Source organism: Phoenix dactylifera, chromosome 1, assembly GCF_051530095.1.
Source record: "Phoenix dactylifera cultivar Ajwa chromosome 1, Ajwa_hap1_PhDact_Kaust_v1.1, whole genome shotgun sequence".
NCBI lineage: Eukaryota > Viridiplantae > Streptophyta > Magnoliopsida > Arecales > Arecaceae > Phoenix > Phoenix dactylifera.
In genome coordinates, this window is record NC_143190.1 from 25116708 (window position 1) to 25128077 (window position 11370).

Genomic DNA, 11370 nt, shown 5'->3' on the forward strand with positions numbered 1-11370 from the left:
TGGATTGCAATTGGGCTGATTTGATGAGCCAAATCAAATTGGATTTGACCCAAATTGAGTTGGGCTTATGATTGATTTAACCCTGATTAGATCAGGGTATATTCTTGGAATATGCCTTAAATTGTGTTCACACCATGCAGATTTTAAAATCCATATAGCATCGTAGGATGAAAATGGATTAAGTCGTGTTCACACAATGCGGACTCTAAAGTCCACATGGCGTCGTAGGATGCATGACGCTCCATCTAATTCTCCTAATGCGATTAGGAGTTAGCCTAATTAAGGGACAAGTCCTAATGTGATTAGGACCCATCCAAGGCGCTATGAAAGAAGTTCAAGCCCAATGTGATTAGGCTCCAATCTCTTGATCGAAGGACACATGTCATGTATTGATTTGAGGCGCCACCTAAGTGGATTCTAATCTAGTTGATCATAGCGCCATGAACACTTGGCATTGATCCAATGGTGGGCAGCAAGGTAGAGTTTATTTCTTGGTTTGATATGCTTTAGAAAAACCCTAAACCACCAATTATAAAAGGAAATCATTGGAGGCGTGTGAGGGTAATTTATTGGATTTTCTTCCTCCTTCTCCACACCTCCTCCCTCTATCTCTCTTCTCCCACGGCAGCAAGGAGCAAGGCTTCTTCCTCTTCCAAAGTTGTGTTGGAAACGTGAGAAGAGAACCTAAGGGGAGAAACCACACGCCCAAGGAAAGAAGGGTTCTTTCCTTCCACGCCCAAGCCTTCTTCCTCCCTTCTCCACAGCAGTAAGAGGCATTCTTCATCCTCTTCCTCCACGGTAGCAAGGCAAGGAAGATCCACGGTGCAAAGCTTCCTCCTTTCCTTCATCGTGAACAAGGTTGAAGAAGAAAGAGTTTTTCTTCAAGGAGGTATGTTGCTGATCTTCTTCTAATCATTATTGATAGTCATGAGAGGTCTCTGCAATGAGCTAGCACTCCGGTGAGATCTGATCTCAGATAGTCGAGTCCTCGTGTAGATACCTGTAGAGGCTGGACACTTGTGCGGCTCCAACAGGAACCTCCAAAGATCATTAGGCTGCGGTGTTGTTCCATCCGCACAAAGTTTGAAGATGGGATCTTCAAATCTTTGTTTCAGTTTTTGTGATATTTAATCAACCTTCTTCAGATCCTAATCTCTCCTTCCTCATGAGTTCAAAGGTCTTCTAGATTTGGATCCAGAAAAATTTTTGAACTCTAAGATCCATGGTGCATTCATACTATGAACGACGTTCCGTGGTGCGTTCATACGATGAACGACGTTCCGTATGAGATTCCGCTGCAAACGTCGCATCGTACGAGGCGTAACTCAACAATCAATGATTGCGAGGCTTCATGTCATAGTATAAATAACTGAAATTCTGTTGAATGATTAACCTGTCATAGGAATCTGGGGGTAAGAATGTTGTCTAAAGCATGATCTGAGCTGAGTGCAGCAGCTAAGATTTTCTAAAATATGATGGTTTGAAGTCATTTAGCATCCTAAATGATTTTGCTGAAGAATAGTGATGTAATACCCTCTTGTTGCCATTGAACTCTATGACCCGTGGCACGTTCATACGATGAACGACGTCCCGTACGAGATTCCGCTGCGAACGTCGCATCGCACGGGGCGTAACTCAACAGTGGTATCAGAGCCAGATTTTTTGGGAGTATGATTAGGATTTAAGGATTGATTAACATATTTTTAGATCTGATTTTAAAAGATTATGCTTGCAAAATTTTCTGTGTGCTAAAATTTCATGTTGCTGAAATTTTCAACATGCATATTTTCTTTTCCTTTGATCTTGCAACTTGTTTTTAGAATTGCAATTAGATTACAATGTTTGAAATCAAGTAATGCATAATCTGAAATTCAGAGAATAGTATAATAAATTAAAAGGTTCAGATCTGAAATATATGCATAAAATGCATATGCTTTTGATAATGTCCATGCTTGTTTATGCCAATGTTTAAAATTAATATATGCATGAGATGTATTTATAAATTAAATAAATTTTTATTTACATGAGATGTGAATAAAATTTGAAACAATAGGACATTTACATAAGATGTAAACTGAAATAATTATGTCATTTACATAAGATGTAATCACATAATATATGAAAAAGTTTCATATTTATATAGGATGTAAACTTGAACCAATGTGATATTTACATAAGATGTAAATACATAACATATGATATGGGGTAGAATATTACATTAGATGTAAATCCCATGAGATTTAAAATCTTCCTAAATCAGTCGAGAGTGAACGATATATTGAGCTAGTCATATTTGATTAATTAATCTAATTGGTGTCTAGGAAAGTATTAAAGGTAGTTACTTAATTAGGACCTTACTCTCTGAGTAAGGGGAGCCTCCCACCTGCTTATCTGGCCAATTGATCGATTATCTTCTAAGGAAAGCTCAAAGTTGGAATCACTAAGACTTGATTACCCAATATTAAGTCAATTGGTCTGCCACCATAGTAGAGTTGCTAAGGTCTTTCCGGCGTTGATTTGTCTCGGCTGGACACAGTGGGCAAGTTGCATCGGGGGATTGGACCTCTCTATTGACATGTGATGTTGTGGGATAAAGATGGGGTTGGGCTCCAATAACTGTTAGGTGAGGACCCAATCACAGCTTTATTTTCCGCGGGATATACGGTGGGTCTGACTTAACCAAGAAACGGAGTCAATAACTGTTAGGTAAGGTCCTTATGACTTGGAGACCAGGTTAGCTGTAATTTGTTTATGAAGCATTGTACAAGAGTTGTAACTCATCGTCTATATGTCACCAATAACTGTTAGGTGAGGTGGCATGTAGATTGGTGGGACCGCAGCATCCCACTTGAAACCTTAAGTCACAGGTTTTCGTATCTTTACCAGGGGATTGTGAGAGATCCGAGAAATAGTGGAAGGATTTGATCTATTTTTGTTTTAAAAGTCTAAAACAAATTAATGTCAATTGCAAATTTCTAATTAAAATCTTTACTCTCTACTGATGATAATGGCTTCCAATCCATTAACTCGAATCCTAGATAACAATAAATTGACCGGACCAAATTACAAGGATTGGCTCCACAACTTGAAGATTGTCTTGAGTTGCGAGAAGATTGCATATGTTCTAGACCATGAACTCCTTGGGTTACCAGCCCGTCCAACCAATGATAGCATGAGGCGCATACTAAATGGTTGGATGACGACAATAAAGTTAGGTGCTATATTCTGGCATCCATGTCCAACGAATTGCAATGCCAGCATGAGAGCATGAAGACTGCCAAGGACATGTTAGATCACCTACAAGAGTTGTATGGTGAACAGAGTCGCACAGCGAGGTTTGAAGTGTCCAAGCAGTTCTTCAAAGACAAGATGCGCGATGGGTAGTCTGTCCATGACCATGGTTTGACCATGATCAAGGATCTTGAGGAGCTTGAAAAGCTCGACATGAGTTGCTGCTGTTGCTATGGGCACTTATCTTCTGCGATTACCGTCAGGATTTAGTTAGATACTTAGAGATTGTTATTTCGTACCTAGTGTTAGCAGAAATTTAATTTCTGTATCTTGTCTAGCATAGGAATATTTTGAATTCAATTTCAATAAAGACTACTGTTCCATTTATTTGCGAAATAAATTGGTTGCATGTGGTTTAATGATTGACAATCTCTATCACTTACATATGGATGTATCTGTGAACGTATCTGAGCATATAGTGAGTACCATAGGATCCAAAAGATCTAGAGATGAGATAAATCAAAAGTATTTGTGGCACCTCAAACTTGGTCATATAGGAGAAGACAAAATTAACAAATTGAAGAAATATGGGCTTTTGGGCTCATTGACTTCTGAGTCATATCCGATTTGTAAATCCCGCTTTCAAGAAAAAATGGCCAATTACCCTTTATAGGATACGGGGAGAGGTCCATTGAGATATTTGCCCTAGTACACACTGATGTGTATGGCCCATTCGATGTGCAAGCTAGGGATCATTATTTCTACTTTATTACTTTTACCGATGATTTCTCACGGTATGGTTATGTCTATCTGATGAGACATAAATATGAAGCATTTGAAAAGTTCAAAGAATTTAGATATGAAGTAGAAAAACAGACAGGAAAACTCATTAAGGTTTTTCGATCAGATCGAGGAGGTGAATACTTTAGTGGAGAGTTTCGTGATTATTTTAAAGAAAAATTTATAGTTTTACAATTGACACTTTTTGGTACACCTCAACTCAATGGGGTGTCAGAGAGGAGGAATCGGACCCTATTGAATATGGTCAGGTCCATGATGAGCTTCACTGACTTACTCTTATTTCTATGGGGAGATGCCCTACTTACAGCTATCTACATATTGAATAGAGTTCCCTCTAAGTTCGTTCCTACCACACCGTATGTGATAGAGGGAAAAATGGAGAAGTATTTTTTGAAGTGCAGACAGAGAAGTATTTTTTGAGGTACAGTGCCCAAGTCGACTCCAACTATAGGCGAGTCACTCCTACGAAAAGATAGAAGACCAGTTTTCAAGCCAACTGATATCGAGTCGTCTTCAACTGTGGACGAGTCGACTCCTACGAAAAGACAGAAGCCTCATTTTTGAGCCAACTGATATTGAGTCGACTCCAGCTATGGACGAGTCGACTCAACTACTGGGGCAGAATACATCGCTGTAAGTGAAGCCGCTAAGGAAGCTGTCTGGATGAAGAAGTTTATCTCTGAGTTGGGAGTAGTTCCTGAGATTGCTGGACCAGTTCTAATTTATTGTGACAACACTGGAGCTGTTGCTCAAGCAAAGGAACCAAGGTCTCATCACAAATCCAAGCACATTCTAAGACGCTTCCACCTCGTTCGAGAGATCGTCGAGAGACAAGACATAGTCATTAAACGAGTAGACACAAAGAACAACTTAGCAGACCCGTTCACTAAAGCTCTACCACAACAGCAGTTCGATCGCCACCTCGATTGTATGGGGATGAAATATAAGGGCGATTGGCTTTAGTGCAAGTGGGAGATTGAAAGAGTAGATGCCCTACAAGCCAATCGCAATATATATTGTGAAGGATTTTCTTTTGATTTTCCAAATCATGTACATGACATTTAATATAAATAAAGGCATTGTGTTTCATCATATGCTGTTGATTATATTTGTGATGAACCCCTTAGATTAAGGCAATGATTTTGAGGCTATGATGAGATCATACTAGTGAGACCTAAAATTCTAAAACCCTAATCTTAAATATTTCCAGTCATTGGTATATTGAGTCGGGGATCAATGTTTACCGGAAAGACTGGCACATCTTATGTATGCTCGATGCAGAGGGTGATTGATCTCACAATCACTTGTGTGGAGACACTAATACAAAGATGTGGGTGCTCATTAGAGAAATAAGTTCACTGAATTGACCTACAAAGAGAAATCTTATGAAGTCTTACTTACATGTCAAAAGATGATTCTCTTAGTGGGAGTTGTGCAACTGATCTTTTGACCTGAGATCACCATAGTATCTTGTGCACATAAATCCATATTTTGGTTTTCACTCATTCATGATAATAAGTTATGTACGAGGCCTTCTGGATATGGTGGATTGTGTATGAAGGTTATGAGTAGGTCAACAAGGAATTAATCACTTCTTGTAAGAGAAGATCACGTCCTATTTATTCTAATCATATGATAATTCAGGAAGCCTTTGATCAAAGCACAATGAAAATTAGAAAGAGTTTCTAATATTTCATTATTCGAATTATCATTAGAAGATAGAGAAATATATGAATATGAAATTGAGTTTGACATATATTCATACTCATATACATATTCGGGATGCAGTTTGTTTAAAGGATTGAATTGCACGGTAACTTGCCACTGAAGGGTATTTTTGGTATTTCTACCAAATTCCATATTTTCCGGGTAGACATGATACGTTGCTAGACGTCAATCTTGTCTTATAGGTTTGATCGAATTAAAGAGTTTAATTCGATCACCAATTAGAAAGGATTCTAATTGTTAAGTTCGGGTTCGCGCAGTTTGGACTTAAATCGATTAGAAGAGTTCTAATCAAGTTGGGTCAACTCGCACTCACACCTATTGCTGGCTAAGTATGGAACCCAATGGGTCACACACAAGAAAACTTATTAAGGGTCTAATTGGATTAGATCATGTTTGTAAGATAGACATCCTAGCAGGTGTTGCAAACCCTTAGCTCTTGATTCGAATTGGATTCGAATTCGATTCTTAATTGATCTAATTTGATTAGATTATGTTCTAATATGGGTTAGCCAGGAGTTGGCACCTAATTGGCTTGGTTTGAGTCTAATTGGATTAGATTTAATAAATCATTCAATCTAGACCGTTAGATCTTGATCTACCGTTGGATGAAGACATAATGGAGAGTTGGTTTAACCCAATTGGATTGGGTTAGAGGATGGCTATCATAATTGACCATTGGATCTTAATCCCACCATTGGATGAAGACATAATGGGTCAAGGGAATGGCGCCTTGCATTGGAGCCCTTGGATCATCATCATGAAAGATCAAGAGGTGAGGCGTGATGGACATGTGATTAGCATGTGATGTTGACTTGGTCAAAATATGGCACCACATGAAAGGACATATCATTTGATACACCTCCTCACTTGATCTGTACCTCCTCTTATTTGATATGGCCCTTTAGATGATGCCCTTTCATGAGAGGATGTGTGGATGGGATGCATCCCTACACCTATTATAAATAGGCTAGCACTCCATGGGTTTTATCATTCCAACTCCACCCCACTCCTCTCTTCTTTCTTTCTTACATTAGTTTCTTTCTTTCTAGCATTGCTTGTAGTGTGTCCTAAGCCAAGACAAGGTGGTCTTCTTTAGGACAAAAGGATTAAAAGTGATTTTAGAAGGTTAAAGAAAAATAGAAGAAAGGAAAGCAAGCCACTAGAGTTCTTTAAGAATTCTGCATTAAGGATCAAAGTCTTTGGAGCTTAAGACTTAAATCAAGTTTTCGTGTGGATCAACGTTGGAGGATGAACACTTGGGCACCTAGTGGAAATTCTGCACATTGGATTAGCGTTAGAGGTATTCTTCTATTTCTACATTTATATTATATTATTTGATTGCTTCCATTAAGGTGATCTTGGCTTATAATTTTATGTTAAGAAATTTTATCAAGAAATTTTTAAATTTCTAGCTTCCGCTGCCCATTATAGCATGCTAGAACCCTTCAGCTTATGGGGGCCACATGGTGGCATCGGTGCTTGACAGCCTAGCCTGCCGATGCGCTTATGGGGCCGCATTGCGAAGCCCCTCCTGCCCACCTGTCACTTAGTACGGGGCTCTGCTTCGCCGTTGATAGCCGTGGGGGGTGCCCTGCGGTAGTTAGCCTCGGCTTAAGGAAATAAAGTTGCGCCTTTACTAACAGCAATTGCTTTTGGTATGGTGGTAAACGCTTGATCCAACAAGTGGTTTCAGAGCGAGGTTGTAGGTTCGAACCCCAGGGTGATGCTTGGGGGGGATTATTGGGATTTTTCCAAGCCCCCCTTAGGGGTTCGCTGCCACGTGTGGCTTATGGGGGCCACATGATGGCATCGGTGCTTGACAGCCCAGCCTGCCGATGCGCTTATGGGGGCGCATTGCGAAGCCCCTCCTGCCCACCTATCACTTAGTACGGGGCTCTGCTCTGCCGTTGATAGCCGTGGGGGGTGCCCTACGGTGGTCATCCTCGGCTTAAGAAAATAAAGTGCGCCTTTACTAACTGCAATTGTTTTTGGTATGGTGGTAAGCGCTTGATCCAACACCATCCTTATCCTAATAAGGTTGAGCCTAATTTAATTAGGTCCAATTAAATCAATTAAATTGCAATCCAATTGCAAATCCTTCTTCTGTAACTCACTAACTCTTAGTGGGTTAAACCAATTGTCAATCAAATTGACAATCAAGATTCATTGTAATTCTAAATCGCAATCCAACCGTCGGAACGATCAAAATCTCTAATGTGTGTGACCCTGTAGGTTCTATTCTGTCTGTTAGTGAGATATATTATGATCTCTATCATAATATCATTGAAACTCATTTTAATAGGTTGAAACAATTTCAACTCTACTCTTAGGGTTCACCGATCACTAAGTGAATGCCTTCGAGTTTCACAATTCACTAGTGACACCTAGCAGCATATAGTGACAACCCAGCAGAACGGAATGGATGAACCTCTAAGTGTAGTTAGCATATGATACAGTACCTTTATTGTGGATTCCGACAAGATGGAGGTTATGGATAACTCGTCAAACTCCATCGTCTGTCTTATGTCAAATTTATTTGACTCAGGTTCGAGATTGAAAAATTCTTTTTTCAGAACTGCCTTGGCCAAAGTCTTTCGAACTTAGTCTCATAAATCATATAGGATCACTCCTAATCTATCAAGGTCGATAGATCCCATGTAGATGCAACCCTAATCCGACAGAAAAACTATTGCAGCCAATCTGCACCACAAGGACCCTTAGGGAGCATGTTTTATGTGCTCGTCAAACTACAGCAACCTTATCGTGATTAGCTGAGGCATCGCAGGACTAAGTTGTAGCATCAAGTAAGTCACTGACAAGTGGATAGACATCCAAGTGACTTCTTGCTTTGGTCACGTTAAGTACCCTTGTTCTCTAACAAGCACTTGCACAATCACTCAAGTGTCCCCATAGTGTGGATTTAAGACTCGTCCATCAAGAAAAGTGATCTGTGCACTAATCTCATCGGATCGATCACCATCCTTCGTGATGATCCATCGATCAGGAGCAATTCAGGAATTAACTACCTAATGACACATGTCTTAAATCTCAACTCTTAAGAATATGCGTTGTTGCTGGTGGTCCAAACCGAGAACGATTGGCACAGCGGTGTGAACGGGATTCCGTCTGAGTTGCCTTGGTTGGTGTTGATTGCGCTCCACCTTCCACCGGGGAACCTGCAAGGAAGCCTCGCACCACCACTGGGGTAGTGGGGGCCCTCCGACGATCAAGTCAGAGGAGATTGGAGGAGAAGGAGAGATAATAGTCGCAAGTAAGAGTATGCACTGGAAGTTCTTGCTTACCTCCCCCCTTCTCCCCCCAGCCGCATATATACCAGGCTGGGGGGTCCTTCTGGGGGGTTGGTCATCGTGTGGCACGATGGAGTTGCCACTGACATGGCCGTTACAGGGCGTCGTGGGGTAGCGCTGGGTACGGCCATGACAGGGCGTAGTGGAGCTCCGCTTTGTACGGCTGTTACAGGAGATCGTGGAGCAGCGCCGGATACGACCGTTGCAGGGAGTAGTGGAGCAGAGGGTCGCGGCGTGCTTCAGGGGAACAGCCTGTCGTTGTCGAGAGATTGCCGACTCGGGGTCGGATTGCTGGATCAAGGGGCAGCCGACTCGGGGTCGGGCTGCGAAGCCGAAGATATCCGACTCGGGGTCGGACTGCTGGATCAAGGGGCAGCCGACTCGGGGTCGGGCTGCGAGGTCGAAGATATCCGACTCGGGGTCGGGTTACTGGATCAAGGGACAGCTGTAGTCTTCTAGGGCGCGCGTGCCGGTCACGTGGGGCATGGTGGCTGAGTTCCCCCGTAACAGTAGCCCCCCACTTCCGAGCCTGGAACCAGAAGGGGAACGGGTGAAGGAAGTGATGCTTCGAGATTGTCGCCATCCCTCGGAGAGGCGCGCGCGCTTCGAGCTCCCCGCCTTCTTTATGGCGTATGGCGGTTGTTGCTGACCTGGCAGTCTGAGGATTTCGGCGGACATCCTTCCTTAATGGCGTCGATTCGCCTTTGGGGCGCGAGCGACCCTTCGGCAGCCAGGCGTCCTCTGGCGTCACCGAGGCGTCACCCACCTTTCCGCCTATTTAACCGGGGGTCCTCCGTCCGCCTTTCTCTTTACAGACATCTTCGAGTTTCTCCTTTGCGCTGCCGTCATCGTCGTCGGACTGTTGCTTGCTCCTCCTTTGACGCTCTCGGAGCCGTTCTTCCTTCTCTTCCGGTGAGTTGCCCCATTCTTTAATTTAGGGCTCTCCATACTCTCCTTTTGTATTAGTGTACTCCAGTCGTTCCGGTCCTTTCCCCCTTCTTGTCCCTGTCCTGACCGTAGATTCACTGGCCATTAGGAATGGGCGAAGTGAGAGCAGACCGCATTAAGTCGGAGTTGGTCGCCGAAGACCTAGATAGGTTCGTGGCTCGATACCACCTTCCCGAGGCCTGCAATGTTACACTCCCGGGGCCTGAGGAGAGGATGTCCCATCCTCCTCCAGGGAAGGTTGCCATCAATGAGGGCATTCTTCAGGCCGGGTTCCGCTTTCCCCCCTCAGACTTAGTCGTTCAGGTGCTTCGGGGTTTAAGAGTGGCGCCGACGCAACTGGTGCCGAACTCATAGCGCGCCCTGACGGCCTTTCAGGTTCTCTGCCGCATGCACGAGGTTCCCGCCACCCTGAATGTCTTTTGGGAATGCTACGGCCTGAGCGGCCACCCCCAGGATAAAGGGTGGTGGTGCTTTGCAGCGCGGCGAGGGTGCGGCCTCGTCAAGGAGGCTCCTACCTCCATTCACGGCTGGAAGGGGCGCTTCTTTTTCGTTGACGCAGATCCCTCTTGGGGAATCAGGGCAACCTGGGAGACGCCGATGAAGTCCCCGATTGGCCTATCGAGGTTGTCGAGGGAGAAATCCGATGGTGTCGCCGTCTTGAAGGAGTTGGTTGCCGAGGGCCGGCTCCCCCCGGTGGCTCGCCTTATTTCCGAGGATACCTTGGTGAACGTCGGTCTGAGCTCGGTCCCCACTGACCGTGAGCCCGCCACCATTTCTTTTTTAGCTCTTTTCTCCTCTTTCGTTTCGTTCTTTCCTTCAGTTTCTCAACCTCCGACCACCTCGTCCTTTTTGCAGAGATCGACGACGTCATGCGGTCGGACAAGGCAACGGCTGTTGGTAGGACGTCCCTACTGGAAGCAGTCCGGAGGAAGAAACGAGCTCCTCCGAGCGGGGCCCCACCGGCGAAGAAGTCCCGCCGGCAGGCGACTCCGACGCCGACAGACGGGTCCGGACCCACCGATCAGGGGGACGCCGCGGGCGCGGACCGGGAGTTGACGCTGTATCATCTCTCCGATGCCGAGACTACTGTTTCTCCGGAGGCATCACCCGGGCGCGCCCGAGATGGACGGGTCGGACGTGATCGGTCCCCAGCCCAGCCTTCGACTCGGTCGGCTCCGGATGATACGAGGAGGGACGCGCCGAGGCCCCGGCCGAGCGGGACCCTGTCAATTCCAGGGGCGGTCCCCGCCCCGAGCATGGTCAGCATGACTCTTCCCCAAGCGATGGGTAAGGGTAAGGCTGCAGAACCACCGTCCGACTCCGGGGAGAAGTCGGGGTCGGCCTTCACTTTCGC